We start from the raw sequence: 25,775 nt of genomic DNA, 5'->3' as shown, positions 1-25,775 counted from the left end.
TAACTCAGAATCCTTGAAACTGTAAGCAACAATATACTCTTTCTTCTATAAGTTCCCTTGGTCATGGTGTCTCTTCACAGCCTATAAAACAAAGATTGGAAGGAATACTTAAGTGAAAAATTTCTCAATAAAATACAGGCAAATAAAATTCAGACATATACCAAACATATCAGGTACCATGATCAAGATGGCTTGACTACAGAGGGGAAAGAATATTTCAACAAATACAAATGAATAAACAATACACCACATGAAAGCAAGAACAAGAAACACATGATCATTGACTAGAGGCAGACAATTTCTTTGGCAAAATCTCACAGTGATACATGAAATAGTCCTGGAGAATCTGGGATATGGAGAAGATATACATTAACATTATGAAGAAAATATACAAGGCCAACAGCATCCTAACTGGAGAATATCTTGATGCATTTCCCTAAGATCAGTAATAAGTCACAGGTGTTCAATCTTTTCATCTAATCCAAGTAGTATGTGAATTCTTATCCAAAACAGAAAATAGAAAGATGGAAAGGCCATGTCCATATGAAGGAAAGCAGTCAGAATTTTCTGATTTGCAGGTGATATGATCCATATATAAACAGCACGATGTTTCCACCAGAAAACTCCTACAGCTCATAGACCCACTCTCTAAAATCACATTAAAGTCAATAAAATTCCTGTATACCAACAATAAATATCAACAAACATACCAAGAAAAGAAACCCATTCAGACTAGCCTTAAAAATTTTGTAATAAATCTAAGGAACTGAAGACTTGCTACGAAGAACACATTAAGAAAAATAAGAAAAAACTGAAGAAAGCAGAAAATGAAGACACCTCTCGTTTTCATGTATCAATATGACTGATATTTTTTATCGAATTCCTACCAGAATCGTCTACAATCCATCCAGTCCTAATTGTTATGCAGGGCTTCATGGGAATGAAAAAAAGATCTCAACCAATGAAAGCAAAAATGAAGGGCAGTCAGACACTGCCAAATAGTAAGACAGTAAAACACTGCAGGACGCATCATCTTTAATAATTTCAAGTTCATTTTGGGGAATAGTAAAAAGAAACCCAGCCTGTTGATACAATGAGAACAAACACAATGTCTAATGGAAGATAATAAAGGACGCAGATATTGGTGTATGTTCTCATCAGCATCTCGGTTTTGACAAAGAGGCCAAAGTAACAAACAAAAGAAAACAAAAAACCCACAACCACCACCTCCACACATAAGGTGCAGTTTTCAACCAGTTGGTTGCAACTACTTCCTGGGGCAATCACATAGGAGACATACTTTATACAGGATATTTACATTACCATTCAAAAGAGTAGTAACCTTACATTTATGACTTAACAATGAAATAATTTTGTAGTTGGGGGTTGGCTACCACACCGTGAAACACTGTATTCCTTGACATGCTTTTGGTCATGGTATTTTTTTGAAGTAACAGAAATGTGACCGATATATAAACTGGTACCAGAGGGAGTGGACTTGTTTTTGTGAGGAATCTCTTGTTTTTTGGAGGAGGGTGGAATACTTTGTGTTGGGAAAACTTTTGAAATATGTAAGCAGATCATAACAGTCCATTTTAGTTTGCTACACGGGAGACATAAGAATTGTGAGTAGTGTGCAAAATAGAGCCTCTCTAATGAGACTTCAAAGGATTGCAGGGACTCTATTCGTGACTGGCTTAGAAGCTATTAACATTATTTTAGCAAACGATCTGTCTCGTTTCTGCCTGTATACTAAGAAGATACCTGAAGCTAAATAAAAAAGTAACTGAACAATTGTTTTGAGCAAACTTCAAGAGGTAGATATTGTGTGACCTTCCTCAAATTGTATGAATGTGTGTTTGTATTTTCAATTGTTAATGTAGCCAGGACTTCAGTTAATCCCTCCACATTCAGGACTTGGAAGCATATAAAACTGCAGGATCTCACAGGATTTGGAAAATATCCCAAGTATTGTAAGGTCCCCAAAACTTGTTGTCACCCCACACTCATAGGGATACATCTTTAGAGAACATGACACCCTCATTCTCAAAAGAAGGATGGGTATCTGATTATTTGTCTGCAGTGGGTCATAGATTTTTATTGTCCTTTAGTGGGTTGGTTGCAAGTTTTTACTGGTCATCGTCAGTGAGGAAAGTGTAAAGGAGATTGGAATCAGGGATGTCTTACTTATTTTCTCTTTCCCTCCTCAACCCTTTCCTCTCCTATCTAGAAGTTTTGGGAAGGAGGAGTAAGGGGCTAAAATGATAAAAAAACATAGATTATTCAATCTCTTTTTGTACTAGAAAGCAACACCAAGTCTCAAATATTTCAGGATGTCATGGATTTCGAATTTAAAATTGTATTTACATAAATGATTGAAATCTTGTTTCAGATATAAGTATATGCATTTTATTCACAATGTGGTGTATAATTCTAATTGTATAAAATTACTACTGTACACTGCCATGGATAATTAAGGAATGCAAATAGTACTATCCAACTATAAATAATCAGTGTTCTAGTGATGTTAGGTACTAGTTCAGTTGGTACAGAAATGAGCTTTATTTAGCTTCTTTTATATGTATTCAAAGGTACAGAGAAAGTGAATCCCTTGGAAAAAAGCCACATTTGTCCAGTGAGATATACTTTACATAAAAAGGCGGTTCTCAAATCCTTTACAGATCTGAAGAATCTGCTGTTTCAGATGTCCAAATAGTTAAAGGCTTTTCACAGTGGGAGAGACCTCAACTCCTGGCAGTGTCCCCAGTCTGACTGAAGAAGGTGATGGGAACTAAAGAACACTAACTGGAGTTCCCTTCAAATGTGGCAAGGTTGCCATGGGGTGAAATACCACCCACTTACCTCCACGGCTGCCAGAAAGTTGTCCAGACTGTGGAGAAGTGGATGATGGGGAAGTCTATTGTCCCAGGCTTTGGAGAACAAAAAGAGGATAGTCCTTCAAGTGACCTATTTCAAAGGATTGTTGTCAGAGCCCATGACCCGTTCAACTGAGGGTGGATGACACAATGACATGGAAAAATTTGTCTGTCTGGTAGCCAACAATTTCTGTCATTTCTTTAGAATTGGAAGCTATTTGCTCTGAATTTCCTGTTTACTCAGGCAACATTTCTCCTTCTCAGGTCTCAGATGGAGATGATTAGATAGTTTACTCTTAAATTTTCTTGTTATGAGACTCAGAAAAGGAAACGAGTTCACAATCACACAGGAATGTGACAACTAGGAACCTGACAGGACCAGGGGGGACATGGGAGGTCCAGAATGAGGGGCTCGACAGACAACCCACTGCAGCATCAAAATGCCCGCCACAACCGCTCTGGCACCATAAATCCTGAGCCCTGACGGGGATGACAACAGAGTGTGCATGGCCTGACTGCTCCCCTGGACTTTTCAAATCTTGTATCACCCCTGAGCACTTCTGCTTGAGCAGAAAGGCAGATGCCCAGAAGCTGCTGCTGTAGTAGGAGGCAGTTATGGCAGTTGGAGGTGGAGGTGGAGGCAGAGGAGGGATGAGAGATGAGGGAGGAGTTTCCCTGGAAGGACCAGAACAGACAACATTCTGACTACTCCAGAACCCCACCCAAACCCAGCCCACGCCACAAATGCAGAGTCTACTGATGAACATTTCCATGCTAAGCATTCATTTCTTCATTCCCCACTGTGCTCATTTTAGTTTTTTTAAACTCCTTTTTTGTTCTCTGTGAATTTCATATCATGCAGCTCAACTCCGTTGATATCCACCATCACCTCATATTTGAAGTCCACCCTTGCATCCTTCTCCATATCAGAGAAAAAATAATCTACATGTGGAAGTTGAAAAAAGAAAAAAAATGGCAATATGTCCACAAAAGAGGTGTAAAATTATAAAGATGAAGCACATAAACCCTTAAATTATTTAAAATTAACAAAATTGTTTTTCATTTCAGGAGAGTTGTTATAGTTAATAAGTGCAAACTATGATAAATAGAGAAGAAAAAAGCTTAAAAAGTGAGAGAAAATGATTCAGGTACAAAATTTTACACTAATATAATTTAGTTCATGAAGTACCTTCTCCAATTTTACCAAATACAAATGGACTAAATGTTGTGACCGTCATTCTTATCTGATGCATCCTATAAATTTTCTCATTTTATGTAGCTGATCAGTGTTAAAGACAGTTATTTTTTGTGGTGTAAAAGGGGAAATGATGAGGTGAGCTCCCTTTGTACTAAGGTATGTCAACTTTCAATTGTTAGTTCTTTACTGGCAGAGAGCTAAGTGCTGGCAGGATCACTGTCTTGTCATTTCTATGGTCCATCATCAAGTTTGCTATTTTGTAGATGTTTGTCCTTCTCACCAGCTCAACACAAACTGAGAGATCTCTTAGGTGTTGTCTAACTGCCGATTGGACATAATAAAGATCTGAAGGCCAAGATATGCTGCAGAAAGTATGTGGGCAGAACTCCAGGCTTACAGAGGAACATAGCGTGAGGAAAGCTGAAGCTGGAGCTTCAGAATAGACATGGTAGGGAAGTGATATGGACCAAAACAGGGCATAGGGGTTAAGAGATAATCACCGGTTGGGTCTCAAAACTAGAAGAATGGGGTTAAATTTAGAGAAGATAGTGAACGCCCTGTGAAAGGCCTAAGACACAAACTGTCAGTCAGAATCTCATGGTAGAGCTTACAGAGGCCTGTGAGCAATGCTCCTTTGGTGACATTAGTAAAAAGAGGAGAACCCCCAAGCAGCATGTGGGTGCCTCCATTGGTGGCTCCTACATTTCACTATCCTTTGGCACTTGGACTCCACACTGTTCCGAACAACATAATGATTTCAACTCTATCTCCTAAGGGATTTTGTGGCAACTGTCGAATGCTAAGCTAAGGACAAGGCTTCATGAGTGTTCCCATAACACACACCCATGTCGCAACCTAACCTACAGGCTATTTCTTGATGTGATTTCAAGCACGTGTACATAAGGAGACAGGAGAACCTTCTGACTGCTTATTCAAACTGGTATTATTTCTCAGGAATTTTTAATGGCTGATATTGATGAGTAAGGATAATTTGAATTAATGAGATATTTTTGAGCAGGATTTAGAGGGAAAAATTCATTAAAATGCATAGGAATTACCTAGGTTTTTATAATCAAGCCTTGACGAAAATTTGGTCTTGCAAGCAGGAGTTGCTCAGTGGCTATGCCCTGGGAAGGTCTCCAGGAAAGGGCACCTCAGCTTATGCACTGTACAGGGAGATTATTAGCAGGGAGGCAATGTCTGTTCACCATGACATCAGCGGTCCCTTCTTGGACATTCTATTGGTTCCTAGAGAGTTCTTGGCATCCTCTGTGATGTCATCAGTGTTGTAGTAACCACCAGTGTCCTACTTTTTCCTCAGTCCCTGCCTGGCAGATACACAGGAAGACATGTTTTCCCGGCTTGGCAAGAATTTTGGGAGAGTGAACGCCGATTTTGGACAGACTGGAGTGAGGGAATCTCGCCTTTCATCAAAAATAAATGATGGACGACGAAATCTGGCCTGGGGAATGCTGAGTAAGTTCTGTGAATTGTATGCTGAGCTTTTTGTCAGAGGGAGAATAGGCTTATGCTGACCTGTCAAGCAATAGGCCAGAACAACTGGAGTATCTGCAAAGGAATTGAATTTCCATGAAGATCACAATTCCTAAAAGTCAAAGATTTCAGAACATTAGTTTGCCCATCCCCAAAGGAAGGATATGGTAAGGCCAATGCTATTATTCTGTGAACTTCTGGCCTTCACTTTTAACATGCATATGATACGTTACATTGATATAATAACACGATCAGGAGACACTGAGTGTCCAACTTTATTGAATTTAGACAGGGCATCAATCTACTTCACTCTGATTGCTTCTTTAAATAAAGTAGATCTCTGTCTTTAGTAACAGGGAGAGAATTATGCTTCTGGCCTTATGTTCTTAGAACTCCTCTGACTTTTTCTAATTGGCAGAGATGGGACATCCTTAGCATTATAAATTAGAGTTTGTGTGTTACAAACATTTTTTTTTACAGTATTAAACTATTTGTAGCAGGTAGACCAAGATTCAGCCTGTAACCAATTGGCACTTCTGTGGCATTTGGTGTTTCAGTTAGGGGAATTGATAAGTCCGTTGACCACGAGATCCCCCACAATGCTTTTAAATTCCAATTGGTGTGGCCTAGAGTATCAGTGCAGGACATCTGAGTATCTCCAATCACTCAAATCTTTTGGAGGTTGAATTTATCATCTGACTTCTGAAAGTACAGCGGTGAGGGTCCTGAAAGAAAGTTCTACCCTGTTAAGTTGATAACAATCCCGTAGAAGCCATCTCTGTGGTACATGGAGCATGGGTCAGCAGGCATAGGGAACACCCGGCATCTGACATCTCTTGGTCTCTATAGAGTGCTGGGAGACTTGACTTCCACTGAGGAGGTCTCTTAGGCAACAACAAACTCTTTGTGGTAACACTGTGGTCTACACATGCTCTCCTCCTGTTTGGGGCCTGCCATGGTCTATGCACACTCATCAGTTTCCCCAAAAATGTTCACTTGTGTTCTTCTACCTACAGAGGATGGGAGACTGACATCATCCCCTGGCCCTGTGGTAATCAACAAGGAGGCCAACACGGAGAACACAGAAGAGCAGAGACTGATTAGACAGCTGCAGTCAGCTACTGAGGAGAGAAATGAGCTAAGAGATCTCCTGACTTACGTGACAGAGAGATACAGGAACAACAGGTATGCATTGCTCCAAACTGCCTTGTGTCACTCATGGACCTGCAATGTCACCTCCATCTTACTCTATTAAGGTGTTGGGTCTAGAAAGCTGTGCCTCCCAAAATACTCGTCCTAAACCTCATTTCTGATATAGAGGAGATTCAGAACCTGACCCTTGGTCAGGAGTGAGATGGGAAATGGTCTCATCTGCTGCCTCCAGCTGAAAATCTGAACTTGTGGCCTTAGTGAGGATTCAGGGATAACGTTCCTGGAGCATGAGTTCCCAGTGTGCATTTGGAAAGCCCTTGACAGGTGGTAGCTTTGCAAGGTTCTAGGTGCTGTGAGTTTGGGTGTGTGCTAGGAAGGTGACTGAGTGAGGACTCTTGTTGCAGTAGCCTGAGGTGACAGATCCCAAATTGTTCATCTCAATGTTTGACTAGATGGCCAGAGACACAGGGCTTTTCCTTCTTTTTTCTTTACCTCTGAGCCAATAATGTGGCATGCATTTTTTCTGATTCTGATTGTGTTCTCCGTTTGCATATTTCGCTCCCTTTTTCATTCTCTTACTGTTTACTTTTCTTTTCCTGTTTGTGTGTCCCAGTTTCTGTGTCTCTGTGTGTACACACATACATGCATATGCGCAATTTTTATATGTTTATATTTCCCCCCACACTTGGAATCTAGGGGTCTATGTTTTTTCCTGAGTATATTCATGTATAACAATTTCATGGTGATGTGAGTGATTTGTTTTGGGAGTCCCTCTTTCAACTGCACACTTCTTTGACAATGTGGTCACATTTGTCTGTATATTTGTGCCATTTGGGCAGATTATAATTTTGTGGCGATTTAAGGTCTCAACTCCATAATTGTGTGAATTGTGTGTCTCAATAATATTAATTATTCAGGATGTAGAATTCCTGTTGTCAAAACAGGAAAATTGAAATCACAGTTTTCTAGGTCTTGGATGTGGGAGAGCTGTGGCCTAGGCCCTTGTTAGCATAAGTAGCTTGACTGCAGATCCAGCCCTTCTGAGTGAAGAAAGGGAACCTGGGAAGTCTATCTCGATGCCGAGCTTATGGGGTCCTGGGCCCAGAATAACAGTTTTCTGAAGCTGAAGAAGCTCCCAATATGTAGAACTCAGAAATTGTCTTCCCAGGGCTGGGGTACTAGAAGACCCAGCCTGAGTTCATATATTCCTAAACGCAGATGTTCATTGTGTTTTACTCTCCTAGGGCCAGCCGCTATGTCAGGTTAAATCCATTTTATGAAAAATTGAAGATAAAGGAGAGGGAGGTCATGTCATTACTGCAAAACTTAGAGATGAGGAACATCGAGCATTGTGAGAAATTTCAGGAGCTCCAGAAGGAAATTAACTTCTATCGGTGAGCACTGGTCAGAGAGGCCATTAACTGTGCTTTGCCCACAGGTGCCATCCTTTGTTCTGATTGGAGGTCTGCAGCTCTGGCTCCAGGTCTTGTGCTCTTTAAACATCACTGTGCCCTGGGCCTTTTGGACTCAGTTTTTAGGTCCACAGGAGACTGTTACTCATACCCAGAGTGTCTAGGCATCTTCAGAAGGTTCTAGGTAGACCAGTACTTATTCAGCTCACCAAAAGGCTAATAGGCTGAACTGGGCCTCTGCGGTCACACCAGGTTTAACAAAACTCAATGTGTGGACCACATGGATAACATGACCTTCCCTTAATTCTACTGACCTCCTTTGAGGGTATTTGCCCACTATTTATTAATGTTGCCCCCATGCCTTTTGCTTCCATGGATAGATGTATATCCCCTGTTGTTTTGGAGAGAAATGAATGCTTTTTGGTACTTGGATCCCAGAAACAATTTAGTCTTCCCTGAATTGGCAGTTTGATGTTTGTGCAGCAGCCTTGTGTGTATCAAGATGTATTCTATGAAGTTTTCACTGTATCTGGGTGCAGAGCGAGTTTGTGGGACTTGGGAGTAGGAATAGGAGGAAGAGGGTGCAGGATCTAACTATGCAGTGTGTGTTTCCAGCAACCTGCCCAGCCGGATCCATATGGACAAGATATGTATGCAGAAGAAGTTGTTCCCATTCAGAAAGGAGAGCAAAGCAGAACAGCTTGATTCTGCACCGCTGCTACAGAAATTTTTGTTTGATTTGAACAAGAAAGATAAAGACGAACAGGAGAAAACCAACAACATCCAGACCAAGCAACATCTGGTAGGGACAAGCAGCTGTGTCAGTCTAAAAATATTTGATTGCATTTGTCAATTTGATACATGTTTGATTTCCCTACCACCTTAATAATGTACACTCCAACAATACAACCACCTCATGCAATGGAATGTTCATTCCTCTGTCTGTGCACGAGTATTCTGGAAGAAAACCACTTTTCAGGAACGGACTTATTAACAACTATGCTTTGGTGCTCTTTTTGAAGCTGCAGTCTGGAAATGGTGACAGATGAATAACCTATCATATTACTGCATGTCCCTGTGATAGAATGGATGCTATGTAGCGCTTTGAAAAAGTTTTGTTCCTGTGATAAATGATATTCTGTGGTCATGTGACCTCCATTTGGGAAGCACCTTTCAGAGATAAGAACCGAGTGCAAATGGCAAATTTTTCTTTGTCATTGGCTTTCATCTTGGTGACAGGTTGACTTCTCATTTCTTCCTGCAACCCAATGAGGTCTCTTCCCATTGCCCTGTTCTTGGTTTGCACTGGTTAAAGTCTGAGGCCCAGATGGGCAGCCCACATTACTGTCAGGGTTGCTGTAGACTTTGCCCTGCCCACAGGCACACCAACAATGTTATCAGTTAACAAATCAATGGTGACCTAAAATAGATCTGAGTGGGTAGAAGGCAGCAACCTGACAGCTGGCATGCAAGTCCCCAACACATCAGTTTCTGAATAACTGCCTTCCTCTCCCTGGTCTCAGAAATTGCAAAAGAGCTGGAATGGGACACACAGGAGGAAGAGAGTCTCCTGAAGAATAGGTTGCTTTCTCAGGATTCCCCCGCTGACTGCCATCCTGAATAATACCAAAATTTTTTGGATGAATACTCTCCCTCATAGTTTATTTTTTGCTAAGAAACACTAAATTTATCTTTCACTAAGCCAGCCTGACTGAATGATAACTTATTCTCTTTCTGTTTAGGATAACACCACTTGAGAGACCACTTGGGGACTGCACTGCCATTTTGCCTGCTAGAGAAGACAGCAATATAACTGTGCTTCTAAATGTTCACTAAGTATATACTGTTTAGAAATATTTTTGTTATGATCTTAAATGAAGTTTTTGTTTTGTTATTTCATAGTTATATGTTCTTGTTAATATTTTTCACATCTGAAAATACTTTTAGATATTTATATTAATATTCATTTTAATCATTTTTTGTTTAAATTGTATTCTTTATGAATAAAACTTGATTTTTATCTCTTGACTCTTGAGACCATCTTGCTTATTCAAGTGTTCTGTCCCCTCTTGTGCTCTTAGAACTGACAGCTAAAGATGGATTCTGCACGGTCCAGAGTTCCTGGGCTAAACAGTAAATTCAAAGCCACCAATGGTTACCTAGAGTGATAGTGTGTTTTGTGTGGATAATATGTTCTTTTCTTGGATGCACATTTTATGATGTGATCACTGCCATACTTTATCCATGCGGTCATGTTTTCTGCTAATCTTAATAAAACAGTCTACAACACACGTTCATTATTGATCCTGTGTAGCACATTTTGACTAATATACACTCATATTTGTAGAGCTGTAGACAAATTGACATTTCCAAAGGTATATGGAAGTAATCCTAATGGAGAACCATATGCTTCAGTCTTTCTTGCAATACACTGTCAATATACCCCCACAGATAATGACCTCCAAAGTCATGTTGGGAAATAGGTTTTGATAAATGCTGTTGTCTAGACCATACATATGCTGTGTTTTTATTGTTGTGTTGTTGTGGATTAGGCGTAGAATGATCATTTATGTCAATGGGTCTTTTTCTCTACTGTATGTCTGTGGCCTGTCCTGGGTGAATTTCCCTCATACTCCAAAAAAAGGAATCACATTCCCTGTTGTAGATGATTGTTGGGAACCACGTGCTTCTTCTGAGAGAGCAGCAGAGGTTCTAACCTGTGAGTCATCACCACAGATCCTGCAGGTTCTAACCTGTGAGTCATCACCACAGATCCTGCAGGTTCTAACCTGTGAGGCATCACCACAGATCCTGCAGGTGGCTTTTGTCTTTCCAGGGCATGTGCTCCCTTAGGTGGACAGGGTACCTCAAATTAAACAGAGAGATCTCAGGAAATGTGTATTCTTACTGAGCTGTGCAGGCTCAATGTGTTAGGCTACCAGGCATCCATACAGGGCTCAGGTGGCCCCACTGCTCATTGAGGATTCAGGATGTTCCTCCAGCATCACTTAGTTTCCATATTAGAGCAGACACTTCACCTAGTATCAGTGATGACCATATCTACTATGCACATTTATAAAATACAGAATGGAAACCATCTTCCTGTAGGCCTGCTGCACATAATGAATTCTTTTGATAGATATTAAGAAAATTATCTTAATCTAAGCCGTTTAGGGAGAAACCTCAAGAGCAACCATAGTGAATGCAGCCTACAGCTGTGAGCACATGTTTCTTTTGGATAGCAAGCCTGTGCAAATCCAGAACCTAGGTGAGCCAGTTCAAGCTGCCCTTTTTCCGTGGCAAATCTGGGTTCCTGTTGTAAAAGTATTTTTTTCCAGGTGACTGATTTCCAATTTATGGAATTAAACTGACTTACTCAGAGTCTGAGTTACTCAGAAAGTTAAAGTTCAGAAGGAATGATCCAGAATGTCCACAAACAGTTGCTGGGACACCAAGGCTTTTAAGAGCTCAGCATCTAGAGAAGCAATGTATTGTTTGTTTATTCTCAAGCATAGGTCCTCTAGTCATTCATTAGAAGCTGACCATGCCACAGAAAGGGTCGTCTGTATCAAAACAGAAGCTAGTGGTAACTAGATATCCACCACACTTTCACATTGCCAGTGTATTTGAGCTTCTCAGTTACTATGAAAGGACCTGGAAGAGCTAGCGTCTTGCTATACATATTCCTAATTTATTAGCCTTCAAGACAAGGTGTGCTTTGTCTTGCTAATGCTACCACTGGCATACAATACCTTGCATAATTTCTACTGACATCTGTGACAGGAGACAATAGTTCAAGTTATCCCTTACTTGAATAAACTGTTCTTAGAGTAAATTGTAGTCTGAGGGGCCTTCCATTCTCTCTGACATTGTAAACATTTCCAGTCGTCAGAAAAGTCTGTCACTGTCCAGTACAAATCTTAAGATGTCCACACTGTCAGCTAGGTGTCTTCATCCAGCTTGCCCTGTAATTTTGTGTAACATTAATAGTGTTCCAGCCTAAGGATTTAATTCAATGTTACAGTACTTGCCAAACATGCTGAAAACCCTGGTTTCCACCCTAGTCCTATGTGCTATGCAAAAAGAAAATAGGGAACCCCAATTGCATTTGAATATTAGCCTCCAGCAAAAGAAGAGCCTTCATAGGACCTTTTAAGTAACTCTACGCCCCAGCTTCACCACAGCTTCCTCCATTGATTTAATAATTAGTGTATTTTCATTAATGCTCACCATATTTGTGGTTTGCAAAAAATATGCACCATGTCAGTAAAGTATGGGCGTGTGTGTGTGTGTGTGTGTGTGTGTGTGTGTGTGTGTGTTTGTGTGTGTATGTGGGTGTCTTTGATTGTTCATTTCTATGTTTGAGCCTGTTCTTCCATGAACTCACTATAAAATTTTACAAAATGAATTAGAAGACTACAGTGAAAACTGTCGAGGTGCATGCAGACTTGGGTTACTACTCTCCCATGGTACCTTGCAGATAACACTGAAATTGTTGCCTACATTAATACAGCCTAAATCCAGGCTATGCATGATTCTCAGTGAGATTTTGACATCGGCTCCACTACAGAGAGTGGCAAAACTTCATTTATTACATGCTCTTGTTACCAAGGTGAGGGAATACTTCACCCCACAGAGAGTCTGGTAGGTTGTGATGGCAGCAAATGAACTCCCTTTTCCCTGTCCTGCCTGACTTTGCCAGCAGAGTGGGCTTTCCTGCAAGAAAAACTTTCACATGCTTCTTTAAAAGCACCTGTTCCTCACATCTAGATAAACTTGAAAATAGGCTTCTCCAAGTCAGTCTGAGTGCTCCTACTCCCAATTAAGAGCTCTAACACCATAGGATCCTCCAGCCACACTGAAGGGTAGGTCCCATGGAGGAGTTAGAACAAAGTATCTCTTCTGAGAAGTGACTTAAAACAGAAGGTTGAGAAGTGATACTCAACTCCAAGTGCTTCTTCCTGGAGAAAGCAACCAGATCTCCCTGTTAAACAGTGTAGGCTCCCACATGACCCAAGTCTTTGCCTGGGGAATTTTTCTGGAGCTTAGTTGCCCAGTCAGAATGGGGTTGCATTCTTGATCCATGTTCACTCCTACAACAAAACTTCCTCCCCTAGAAGCCCATGAGTTGACCCAGGTCCTTCTAGGACCAACAGACAAGAGAGAACAGAGTGCATCCAAGGGGAGAGAAGAGGGCAGAATTATTATAACATGGAGAAACTCCCCAAATCGGCCACCTAACAACTATAGGGTTTGTGTATATTGTGGATTACAGAATCTTAAGGACAGACTTTTCTGTAACACCTGCTAGGTGAAGCTGAAGTCTACTGTGGGTGGGATTATCCCGGCAGGGAGGGGATCTGAGTATCCAGGCCTGGCCAGCTCCTTCATTTTCCTGGAAGTAATTGTTGGTCAGCTCTAAATCTGAAGTGGGAGTTGGTTTTTGTCAACTCAAACAGATGATATTTCAATTCTCATCCACTATGTGAGAAACAGACAGTTACCCACGGGGGATTTGAACTTACTTCTATAAAAGTGACTGTGGGCCGAAAGAGGGAAACCATTCCTGCCTTTAGCATTCTGCCTTTATCAGAGACTACAGAGACTAGCTTCCTGGACGAACATGTCCAAGCAGACAGACGTAACGGAGAAAATTGAGGTAAGAAAAGTAATGGGGACCGTGATTTCACATTGTGCCTTTAGCCAGAAAGCTCTGCTGTCGATAATGCAAGCAGCCTTGGGACTGCTAAAACTTGTCACTACTTCATGGTGTCTCTGCACTTAGGACTGCCTCAGGTCCTCCTTATATGAAGGCCTTTCTTTTAAAAATAAATTGTATAAAGCAATGTTTATCAACCTGTGAGGCACAACCTCTCACACAGATTGCATATCAGATACCTTGATAACAGATACCTTGCATATTATGACTTATAAGAACAGCAATATTTATTATGAAGTAGCAATGAAACAATTTTATGGTTGGGGTCACCACAGCATGAAGAGCTGTAATGCAGAGTTGCAGCACTAGGAGTGTTGAGACCCATTGCCATAGAAGCTGACACATGGGAACAGACTCCTCAGATGAGGAGAGGCACATGGCAAGGGATACTGTGTCCCATTATAGGACCCAGAGGCAGGATCTATCCCAGGAGTCTGTGTGCTCATCTTGTCTTCAGTTCTCCCAGGTTCAAGAATAGCATTGATCATCTCAGGAGAGTCAGCTTGCACAGCCCACATCAGGCCCAAAGCTTCCCTTCACAGAGAAGGATGTGTGTCTAACTGACAGCCAGTGAGACTGAGGGATCTGATGATAATTGGCTCTGAGCTGTCGTTTCTTCACCTGTAAAATGGAGGCCTTTCTGCTGAAGTGGGTTGTTGTGGAGATGGACAAAGCATACACACTGATCAGGGCCTCCCTGGCATGGTTAATTGGAAATTTTCTCTGGTGATGCATTGAAAAGTAAAATCTCCACCCACGTGGGGTTCAATGCTGGGCACCTTAAAGATGGTATTAACGTACTGTGACTGTAATGCTACCTCGAATTTACACCCTATGCTCTTGTTTAAATTTAAAAAGACGAATCAAGTACAAACTGCCAATGTGAAATAATCATGATCAGAATTGAGCTAATTCCTGTGAAGTCATTTAGTTTTTCTTTTTCTGCATCTATTCTGAAGAAGTCTATAGTAGCACTATTGAGATCCTAAAGCCTTCTATTAAGGTGTTACCCGTCCATTCCTCTCTCCTTGAGGACTTCACAGGTAACTGAATAAAACCTGATTTCTTGTCAGATTGTTCCCAGCTGGTGTGATCTCTCTGTCCATGGACCTTGCCAAACGCTGCAGAGCCAAGGTGCTGTTTCACAACACAAAATCCAGACATTAATTTTACCAATGAAGTTCCCAGACTCAGATGCTGTTGTCAACACACTCCCAAGGGTCCTTCCTAATTCACTGACCTCCCAGAAGAAGGGAATTCTTGTTCCCTCTGAACACTTTCCTAAAAATCCTTCAACTCTAAGACTTTCCATTGCCTTAGCTACCTTCATTTCCTTTCAAGTCCTGCCTTGAATGCTCTGGACCTAAGTGAACTTTTTCCCTTTGCAATAAAGGTGTGTGGTAGGTGAGCCATACAGTAATAAACTCGATATTTACAGGAAACAGCTCTTGCATAAATGTCTGTGCCCTGGCGATGCTATACCACAAAATAGTTTTTCATTAAATAATACATTCTTGGAGATCACAGTGTGATCAGATATTTTGTAACCTAACTTTCAAATGTTCTCTATTATATAAATCATTTTCCCTCGTGTGTATTCTGGTCTTTCTCTGTCATGTCTGATTGCATCATCGTAGGAATCCCAGGGAACATAAATCATGGGTTTTTTAAACTGTTGTATATGGCCAACCAGGAAGGAAACCTATCCAGGTGACTACTGATACTTGACACACAAATTTACCTCCCTATTTTCATATAGTTTATGGTAAGAGGTCATCATTCCTGACCATGTCTCATTATCCACCGGGATAATAAATGGAAGAATTGGGATCAAGGAGGTCACCACACAAAGCAAAAGAATCCATCTCAGATGAAAATGTATGGTGTATTGAATCCAAAATAGCCATGAATTTCAGGACACAATTTAAGGCCAAACCTAAGGATAATAGATATAGAAGCGAATTGCAATGGCCAAAAAAATACAAAAAGCCTACAGAATGCCAAATTAATTGTACCAGAAAAATTCCTCCCTTCACATAAAAATTAAAACACTAAATTCACAGATCCAAGAAAGAACATTAAAAAGGGGTAAGTTATAAATATCCTGTACCAAATGAATTCAGACCTATTTGAATTACACCAGAGTTCTCAATAGATACACTAATAGCCAGAATATCTTGGGCAGATGTAATACAGACCCAAGCTCCTATACACTGTGTAATTCACAATCACCATAAATGAAGAAACCAAGATATTACATGACAAAACTAAATTTAAACAATATTTTTCTCTAAGAAAGCACAACATAGGATAATAGGAGTTAAACTACAAGACAACGAACTAAATTTTACCCAAGAATATCCAAGAAATTAATCATCTCACAATAATTTCAAGAAAGAGAAGCACACAAACATAATTTCCTCTATAACCAGAAAAAGAAGAGAAAGCAGCAATCATTGGTCTTTAATATCTAACCAGACCCTCTGTGACCAAACCCACAGCTCCTAGGGATTTAACTGCCAGCCAACTTGTATACAAGTATGGGTCTATGGTCCTAGGTACTGTGTATGAGGATTGATTTATTTTGTATCAATGTGGTTGTAGGACCTTGACTCTGCTAGGCCTGTTGCCCCACCAAATGGAGATCCTAGAGGTGTGAGGTGGGAATGGATAGTGTGAGTTGGGGAGCACTGTTATATAGGGAAAGCTGAGCAGAAATGTGATGATAGGCTTCATTAGGGGATTTTGGAGAGAGGAACAACATTGGAAATGTAAATAAATAAAATAAACAATTAATAAGAGATAGCCAAAAATCAAATAAAAAGTAAAGAGGTAAAGGAAAAATTAAACCAACCAAAAAAAAAAAAAGAAAAGAAAACCCTGTAGGGGACTGACCTAATTCTGCTTGTATTTTAAAGCTAATTGGTAGAATGTAAGACTGGTTAAAACTCCCAAAAAAGTGACTCTGCTCCCAGTTAATTGTGATTATAAAGAAGCACAGCAGAGAGATGGTGGAGGTGAGTTTTTGAGGGCTTTGCTAGAGAGGATCACTAGGAGGGAAGAAGGAAGAAGAAGCTACCAAAGAAGAAAGGAAGAATGGTTTAGTTCTGAACCCCATTTTTTAATAGGGTTATTTGTTTCCCTGCGGTCTAACTTCTTGAGTTCTTTGTATATTTTGGATATAAGGCCTCTATCTGTTGTAGGACTGGTAAAGATCTTTTCCCAATCTGTTGGTTGCCATTTTGTCCTAACCACAGTGTCCTTTGCCTTACAGAAGCTTTGCAGTTTTATGAGATCCCATTTGTAGATTCTTGATCTTAGAGCATAAACAAAGAATTCACAGCTGAGGAATGCCGAATGGCTGAGAAACACCTAAAAAATGTTCAACATCTTTAGTCATAAGGGAAATGCAAATCAAATAACCCTGAGATTTCACCTCACACCAGTGAGAATGGCTAAGATCAAAAACTCAGGTGACAGCAGATGCTGGCGAGGATGTGGAGAAAGAGGAACACTCCTCCATTGTTGGTGGGATTGCAGACTGGTAAAACCATTCTGGAAATCAGTCTGGAGTTTCCTCATAAAATTGGACATTGAACTGCCTGAGGATCCAGCTATACCTCTCTTGGGCATATACCCAAAAGATGCCTCAACAAATAAAAGAGACACGTGCTCCACTATGTTCATCGCAGCCTTATTTATAATAGCCAGAAACTGGAAAGAACCCAGATGCCCTTCAACAGAGGAATGGATACAGAAAATGTGGTACATCTACACAATGGAATATTACTCAGCTATCAAAAACAACGAGTTTATGAAATTCGTAGGCAAATGGTTGGAACTGGAAAATATCATCCTGAGTGAGCTAACCCAATCACAGGAAGACATACATGGTATGCACTCATTGATAAGTGGCTATTAGCCCAAATACTTGAATTACCCTACATCCCTAGAACAAACGAAACTCAAGACGGATGATCAAAATGTGAATGCTTCACTCCTTCTTTAAATGAGTAAAAAGAATACCCTTGGCAGGGAAGGGAGAGGCAAAGATTAAAACAGAGACTGAAGGAACACCCATTCAGAGCCTGCCCCACAGGTGGCCCATACATATACAGCCACCCAATTGGACAAGATGGATGAAGCAAAGAAGTACAGACCGACAGGAGCCGGATGTAGATCGCTCCTGAGAGACACAGCCAGAATATGGCAAATACAGAGGCGAATGCCAGCAGCAAACCACTGAACTGAGAATAGGTCCCCTGTTGAAGGAATCAGAGAAAGAACTGGAAGAGCTTGAAGGGGCTCGAGACCCCAAAAGTACAACAATGTCAAGCAACCAGAGCTTCCAGGGACTAAGCCACTACCTAAAGACTATACATGGACTGACCCTGGACTCTGACCCCATAGGTAGCAATGAATATCCTAGTAAGAGCACCAGTGGAAGGGGAAGCCCTGGGTCCTGCTAAGACTGAACCCCCAGTGAACTAGACTATGGGGGGAGGGCGGCAATGGGGGGAGGGTTGGGAGAGGGACACCCATAAGGAAGGGGAGGGGGGAGGGGGATGTTTGCCCAGAAACCGGGATAGGGAATAACACTTGAAATGTATATAAGAAATACTCAAGTTAATAAAAAAAATATAGTAAAAATGGCCATTTTAACAAAAGCAATCTACAGATTCAATGCAATCCCCATCAAAATACCAATCCATTTCTTCAAGGAGTTAGACAGAACAATTTGCAAATTCATCTGGAAAAACAAAAAACCCAGGATAGCTAAAGCTATCCTCAACAATAAAAGGACTTCAGGGGGAATCACTATCCCTGAACTCAAGCAGTATTACAGAGCAATAGTGATAAAAACTGCATGGTATTGGTACAGAGACAGACAGATAGACCAATGGAATAGAATTGAAGACCCAGAAATGAACGCACACACCTATGGTCACTTGATTTTTGACAAAGGAGCCAAAACCATCCAATGGAAAAAAGATAGCATTTTCAGCAAATGGTGCTGGTTCAACTGGAGGGCAACATGTAGAAGAATGCAGATCGATCCATCCTTATCACCCTGTACAAAGCTTAAGTCCAAGTGGATCAAGGATCTCCACATCAAACCAGACACACTCAAACTAATAGAAGAAAAACTAGGGAAGCATCTGGAACACATGGGCACTGGAAAAAATTTCCTGAACAAAACACCAATGGCTTACGCTCTAAGATCAAGAAACGACAAATGGGATCTCATAAAACTGCAAAGCTTCTGTAAGGCAAAGGACACTGTGGTTAGGACAAAACGGCAACCAACAGATTGGGAAAAGATCTTTACCAATCCTACAACAGATAGAGGCCTTATATCCAAAATATACAAAGAACTCAAGAAGTTAGACCACAGGGAAACAAATAACCCTATTAAAAAATGGGGTTCAGAGCTAAAAAAAGAATTCACAGCTGAGGAATGCCGAATGGCTGAGAAACACCTAAAGAAATGTTCAACATCTTTAGTCATAAGGGAAATGCAAATCAAAACAACCCTGAGATTTCACCTCACACCAGTGAGAATGGCTAAGATCAAAAACTCAGGTGACAGCAGATGCTGGCGAGGATGTGGAGAAAGAGGAACACTCCTCCATTGTTGGTGGGATTGCAGACTGGTAAAACCATTCTGGAAATCAGTCTGGAGGTTCCTCAGAAAATTGGACATTGAACTGCCTGAGGATCCAGCTATACCTCTCTTGGGCATATACCCAAAAGATGCCTCAACATATAAAAGAGACACGTGCTCCACTATGTTCATCGCAGCCTTATTTAGAATAGCCAGAAACTGGAAAGAACCCAGATGCCCTTCAACAGAGGAATGGATACAGAAAATGTGGTACATCTACACAATGGAATATTACTCAGCTATCAAAAACAACGAGTTTATGAAATTCTTAGGCAAATGGTTGGAACTGGAAAATATCATCCTGAGTGAGCTAACCCAATCACAGAAAGACATACATAGTATGCACTCACTGATAAGTGGCTTTTAGCCCAAATGCTTGAATTACCCTAGATGCCTAGAACAAATGAAACTCAAGACGGATGATCAAAATGTGAATGCTTCACTCCTTCTTTAAATGAGGAAAAAGAATACCCTTGGCAGGGAAGGGAGAGGCAAAGATTAAAACAGAGACTGAAGGAACACCCATTCAGAGCCTGCCCCACATGTGGCCCATACATATACAGCCACCCAATTAGACAAGATGGATGAAGCAAAGAAGTGCAGACCGACAGGAGCAGGATGTAGATCGCTCCTGAGAGACACAGCCAGAATATGGCAAATACAGAGGCGAATGCCAGCAGCAAACCACTGAACTGAGAATAGGTCCCCCGTTGAAGGAATCCGAGAAAGAACTGGAAGAGCTTGAAGGGGCTCGAGACCCCAAAAGTACAACAATGTCAAGCAAACAGAGCTTCCAGGGACTAAGCCACTACCTAAAGACTATACATGGACTGACCCTGGACTCTGACCCCATAGGTAGCAATGAATATCCTAGTAAGAACACCAGTGGAAGGGGAAGCCCTGGGTCCTGCTAAGACTGAACCCCCAGTGAACTAGACTATGGGGGGAGGGCGGCAATGGGGGAAGGGTTGGGAGAGGAACACCCATAAGGAAGGGGAGGGGGGAGGGGGATGTTTGCCCGGAAACCGGGAAAGGGAATAACACTTGAAATGTATATAAGAAATACTCAAGTTAATAAAAAAAAAAAAGAAAGGAAGAATGGATTTGATGGAGAGGAGGGAGGAAGCAGGACAGCAGCCATGAGTTAAGACAGAGGAAAGCCTGGTCCTGAGGGCTGTCCAAGTGGAACAAAGAGCAGCCAAGATGCCACACTGTAAGAAAGAGTTCAGAGTCATTATTTGCAAATTAGACATAGTTCCATGCAAAACAGGCAGCTGCCCAGTTACTGTGCTGATTATGTGATATTATAAATAAATTAAAAACTACGTATAACCAGTAGCCACCTCTATAGAGGATCCTAATAGGAATACTTTATTTGCAGGGAAGGATAAAATACCAGAGGACACAGGAAAAAAATTTACACCACTAGGACAGTCAATCAAAAGTAGCCTACAAAATTCTTAAAAATTAAGAAAATGACAATACTTAACACAGAAGTTTAAATAATATTTACATATCAATAACCTCAATTCCCTAGTAAACAATCATATATTTCGCCTGAAACAGGATTGCCATCATGAGAGATATAGAGGGTATACTAGGGAAACAGAACAAAGAACCATGTCCCTTTAGCAATCCTATGCAGTTTCTCTATCTAGTTGACAGAATAGATTTCAAACTCATCCTGTCCAGAAGATATAAGGATATTCACTTCATACTTTGCAATTACTAAAACATACTACAATTCTAAATATATACATATTAACAAAGACTTCCCAAATTTAAAAATATATGTTATCAGATAGCTACAGGTAGTTATAATAGTGAAACTACAGATTAGTTATAATAGTGGTTGTGATTTGTATTACTTCTACATTCTGACAACTTAAGAGATCATATGCAAATAAACAAAATAGGAGAAGCAGAATTAAGTGACATGATCAGGCAAATGGAACTAACAAACTACAGTGCACTATACATATATTTTCTATCAGCCTGTGGACATTACTCCAAAATTGACCACAGATTAGGAAAAAAAATAAGCCTCAGAAAATATAAGAAAGGTGAAGGAATGTTGTGCATTCTATCTGAGCCCAAAGGAATCAAACTGGTATCACACAATTAAAAGTACAGAAAATACACACACTCATGGAAAGTAAGTAACATATACAATACACTACTGAAGGATCAGGTGAGAAAAAAATAAGGAAATATTAAGATTCCTAGAAATGAGTGACATTGAAAACACAACCACCATCCACAGATCTATATGATACAATAAAAGTTTATGAATTATGTTACAATCACCAAAGCCAGAGGAGTGAACCCATATAATCTCTTCGTCTTCTGTCAGAGGTAGAGAATGTGGAGTGTGCGCTATTGGGATTATGCCTTGAATTGGCTTGCCACCTTCCCAATTTCCCTTTGCAATGATAACATATGTGATTTGGCATTACACATTGGATGTGTGTAATTGGCCATTTAATTTCATAGAGGAAATAATTAAGGGACTGCCTGCAGTTTTATGAAGCTCTTTGGACAAACTGTGTAGACTGTGAAAGACTATAGGGCTTTTGGAAAGCGAGCTAAGTGCATTTTTCATTACGATATGTTTAAGATCCTATGGACAATTGGGAGTAGAATGTGGTCTTTTGAATGATAGTGGCTCCCATAAACTCACATGTATGAATGTTTGTTGCTGATTAGAGGAAATGTGCGGGAAGAAGTAGAAGATATGGTTTTTTTTTTTTTTTTTTTTTTTTTTTTTGTAGGATTGTTATGGGATTGGGCTTTGAGGTTCCCAAATTCCATACCATTTATACTTAACTCTCACTTTCTCTGTGTCCAACTTGCAGATAAGATGTAAGATCTCAGCTAGTTCTCTAGAAAGATGGTGGCCTACCTGCTGCCATGTACCCCCACATACTGATCACAGACTCATGATTCTTGAAACAATAATCCCCAATAAACTCTTTTTTCGAAAAGTTCCCTTGCTCATGGTGTCTCTTCGAAGCCTAGAAAACAAAGATTGGAAGGAACACTTAAGTGAAAAATTTCTCAATAAAATCCTGGCAAATAAAATTCAGACATATCAGGTAGCATGATCAAGTTGGCTTGCCTCCAGAGAGCAAGAAATTTCAACAAATACAAATGAATAAACAATACACAACATGAAATCAAGAACAGGAAACACATGATCATTGCACTAGAGGCAGACAATTTCTTTGGCAAATTCTCACAGTGATACATGAAATAGTCCTGGAGAATCTGGGATATGGAGAAGATATACCTTAACATTATAAAGACAATTTAGAAGGCCAACAGCATCCTAACTGGAGAAAATCTTAATGCATTTCCACTAAAATAAGGAATATGTCACAGATGTTCAATCTTTTCATCTAATCCAAGTAGTATGGGAAGTCTTCTCCAAACAATATGAAAACAGAAATATGTAAAGGCATGTCCATATGAAGGAAAGCAGTCAGAGTATTCTCATTTGCAGGTGATATGATCCATATGTAAAGAACACTACGGTTCCACTAGAAAATTCTTCCAGCTCATGGACCCACACACTGAAATCACATTAAAATCAATAAAATTCCTGTATACCAACAATAAATATCAACAAACATACCAAGAAAAAAAACACATTCAGAATAGCCTTAAAAATCTTGTAATAAATCTAAGAAAGTGAAGACATGTTACAATGAAAACATTAAGAAAAATAAGAAAAAATTGAACAAACCAGAAAATGAAAACACTTCTCATTTTCATGCATCAGTAGGATTAATATTGTTATATCAAATCCTACCAGAATCATCTACATGCTTAAATCCATCCCGTCTTAATTCTGATGTAGGGCTTCAGGGAATGAAATAAAGATCTCAACCAATGAAAGCACAAATGAGCAGGGCAGTCAGATACTACTACATAGTATACAGTACACCACTGCAGAACGCATCACCTTTAATAATTTCAAGTTCATTTTGGGGAATAGTAAAAAAGAAACCAAGTCTGTTGATATCATGAGAAGAGACACAAAGTCTATAGGAATTATATAAAAGACCCAGATATTGGTGTGTGTACTTATCAGCCTCTGGGTTTTGAAAAAGAGGCCAAACTAAGAAACAAAACAAAACAAAAAACCCACCACCACCACCACCACCACCACCTCCACACACAAGGTGCAATTTTCAACCCGTTGGGTCCAACTACTTCCTGGGGCAATCACATAGAGACATACTTTATACAGGATATTTACATCACCATTCAAAAGAGTAGTAACCTAACTTTATGACTTAGCAACGATATAATTTTGTAGTTGGGTGTTGGTTACCATAAGGTGAAAAACTGTATTCCTTGTGATGCTTTTAGTCATGGTATTTTTTTTCAGTAACAGATATGTGACTGATATGTAAAATGGTACCAGCACTAGTGGACTTGTTTTTGTGAGGAATCTCTCTCATTTTTTTTGGGGGGGGGACGGTGTAAGACTTTGGATAGGGAAAATTTTGAAATATTTAAGCAGATCATAACACTCCCTATTAGTTTGCCACATGGGTGACATAAGTATTGTGAGTAGTGTGCAAAATAGAGCCTCTCTGATGAGACTTGAAAGGATGGAGGAATTCTATTGGTGACTGGCTTAGAGGCAATTAGCAATATTTTGGCAAATAATCTATATCCTTTCGGCCTGTATACTAACAAGATACCTGAATCTAAATAAAATGTAACGGACCAATAGTGTTGTGCAAATTCAAAGGTAGATAATGTGTGACCTTCCTCAAAAGGTGTGAATGTGTGTTCATATTTTCAATTGTTAATGTAGCCAGGACTTTAGTTAATCCCTCCACATTCAGTACCTGGAAGCATTTGAAAGTGCAACATCTCACAGGATTTGGAAAATATCCCAATTATTGTAAGGTCCCCAAACTTGTTGTCACCCCACAAAGATATGGATACAACTTTAATGAACATGACACCCAAACTCTCAAAGGAAGGATGGGTGGCTGCTTATTTGTCAGCAGTGGGTTATAGATGTTCATTGTCATTCAGGGGGTTGGTTGCAATTTTTACTGGTCATGGTCAGTGAGGAAACAGTAAAGGAGATTAGAATCAGGGATATCTTTCTTACTTGCTCTTTCTCTCCTCAAACCTTTTTCTCTGCTATCTATGGTTTTGGAAGCAGGAGAAAGGGGCTAAAATGATAAAAAGCATAGATTATTCAATCTCTTTTTATACTAGAAAGCAACTCCAAGTCTCAAATATTTTAGGATGGCATGGATTTTGAATGATGATAGAATTTAAAATTGTACTTGCATAAATGATTAAACTCTTGTTTAAGATATAAGTATATGAAGCTTATTCACACTTTGGTATAAATTCTAATTGTATAAAATTACCACTGTACACTGCCATGGATAATTAAGGAATGCAAGCTAGTACTGTCCAACTATAAATACTCACTCTTCTGGGGAAATCAGGTACAGTTTAGTTAGTGCAGCTTTATGAATCTTCTTGTATGATTTCAAAGTTAAACTGAAAGTAAATCCCTTGGAAAAAAAGCCACTTTTTTCCACTGAGATAGACTTTACTTCAAAAGGTGATTTTCAAATCCTGTAGAGATCTGAAGAATCTCCCATTTCAGATGTCCTAATAGTTAAAGGCTTTTCACAGTGGGAGAGACCTCATCTCTTTCAGTGTCCCCAGTATGTTGAAGAAAATGATGGGCACTAAAGAACCCTAACTGGAGTGTCCTTCAAATGTGGAAAAGTGGCCATCGAGTGAAATACCACCCACTTACCTCCACTGCTGCCAGAAAGCTGTCCAGACTGTGGAGAAGGAGATCATGGGGAAGTCTATTGTCCCAGGCTTAGGAGGGAAAAAGAAGAGGATAGTCCATCAAAGGACCTACTTCAAAGGATGGTTGTCAGAGCCCCTGGCCTATTCTATTGACAGGGTATACCACAATGACACAAGAATATTTGCTGACTGTCTGACACGGTAGCCAACATTTTCTGTCATTTCTTTAGAATTGGAATCTGTTTGCTCTGAATTTCCTTTTTACTCAGGCAACATTTCTCCTTCTCAGGTCTCAGATGGAGATGATTAGATAGTTTACTCTTAACCTTTTCTTGTTATGAGACACAGAAAAGAAAACGAGTTCACCATCACACAGGAATGTGACAACTAGGAACCTGACAGGACCAGGGGGGACATGGGAGTTCCAGAATGAGGGGCTCGACAGACAACCCACTGC

The sequence above is a fragment of the Rattus norvegicus genome, chromosome 8 (assembly GCF_036323735.1).
Source record: "Rattus norvegicus strain BN/NHsdMcwi chromosome 8, GRCr8, whole genome shotgun sequence".
Lineage (NCBI taxonomy): Eukaryota > Metazoa > Chordata > Mammalia > Rodentia > Muridae > Rattus > Rattus norvegicus.
The sequence above is the reverse complement of the archived record's forward strand: the minus strand, read 5'-3'. Positions refer to the sequence as shown.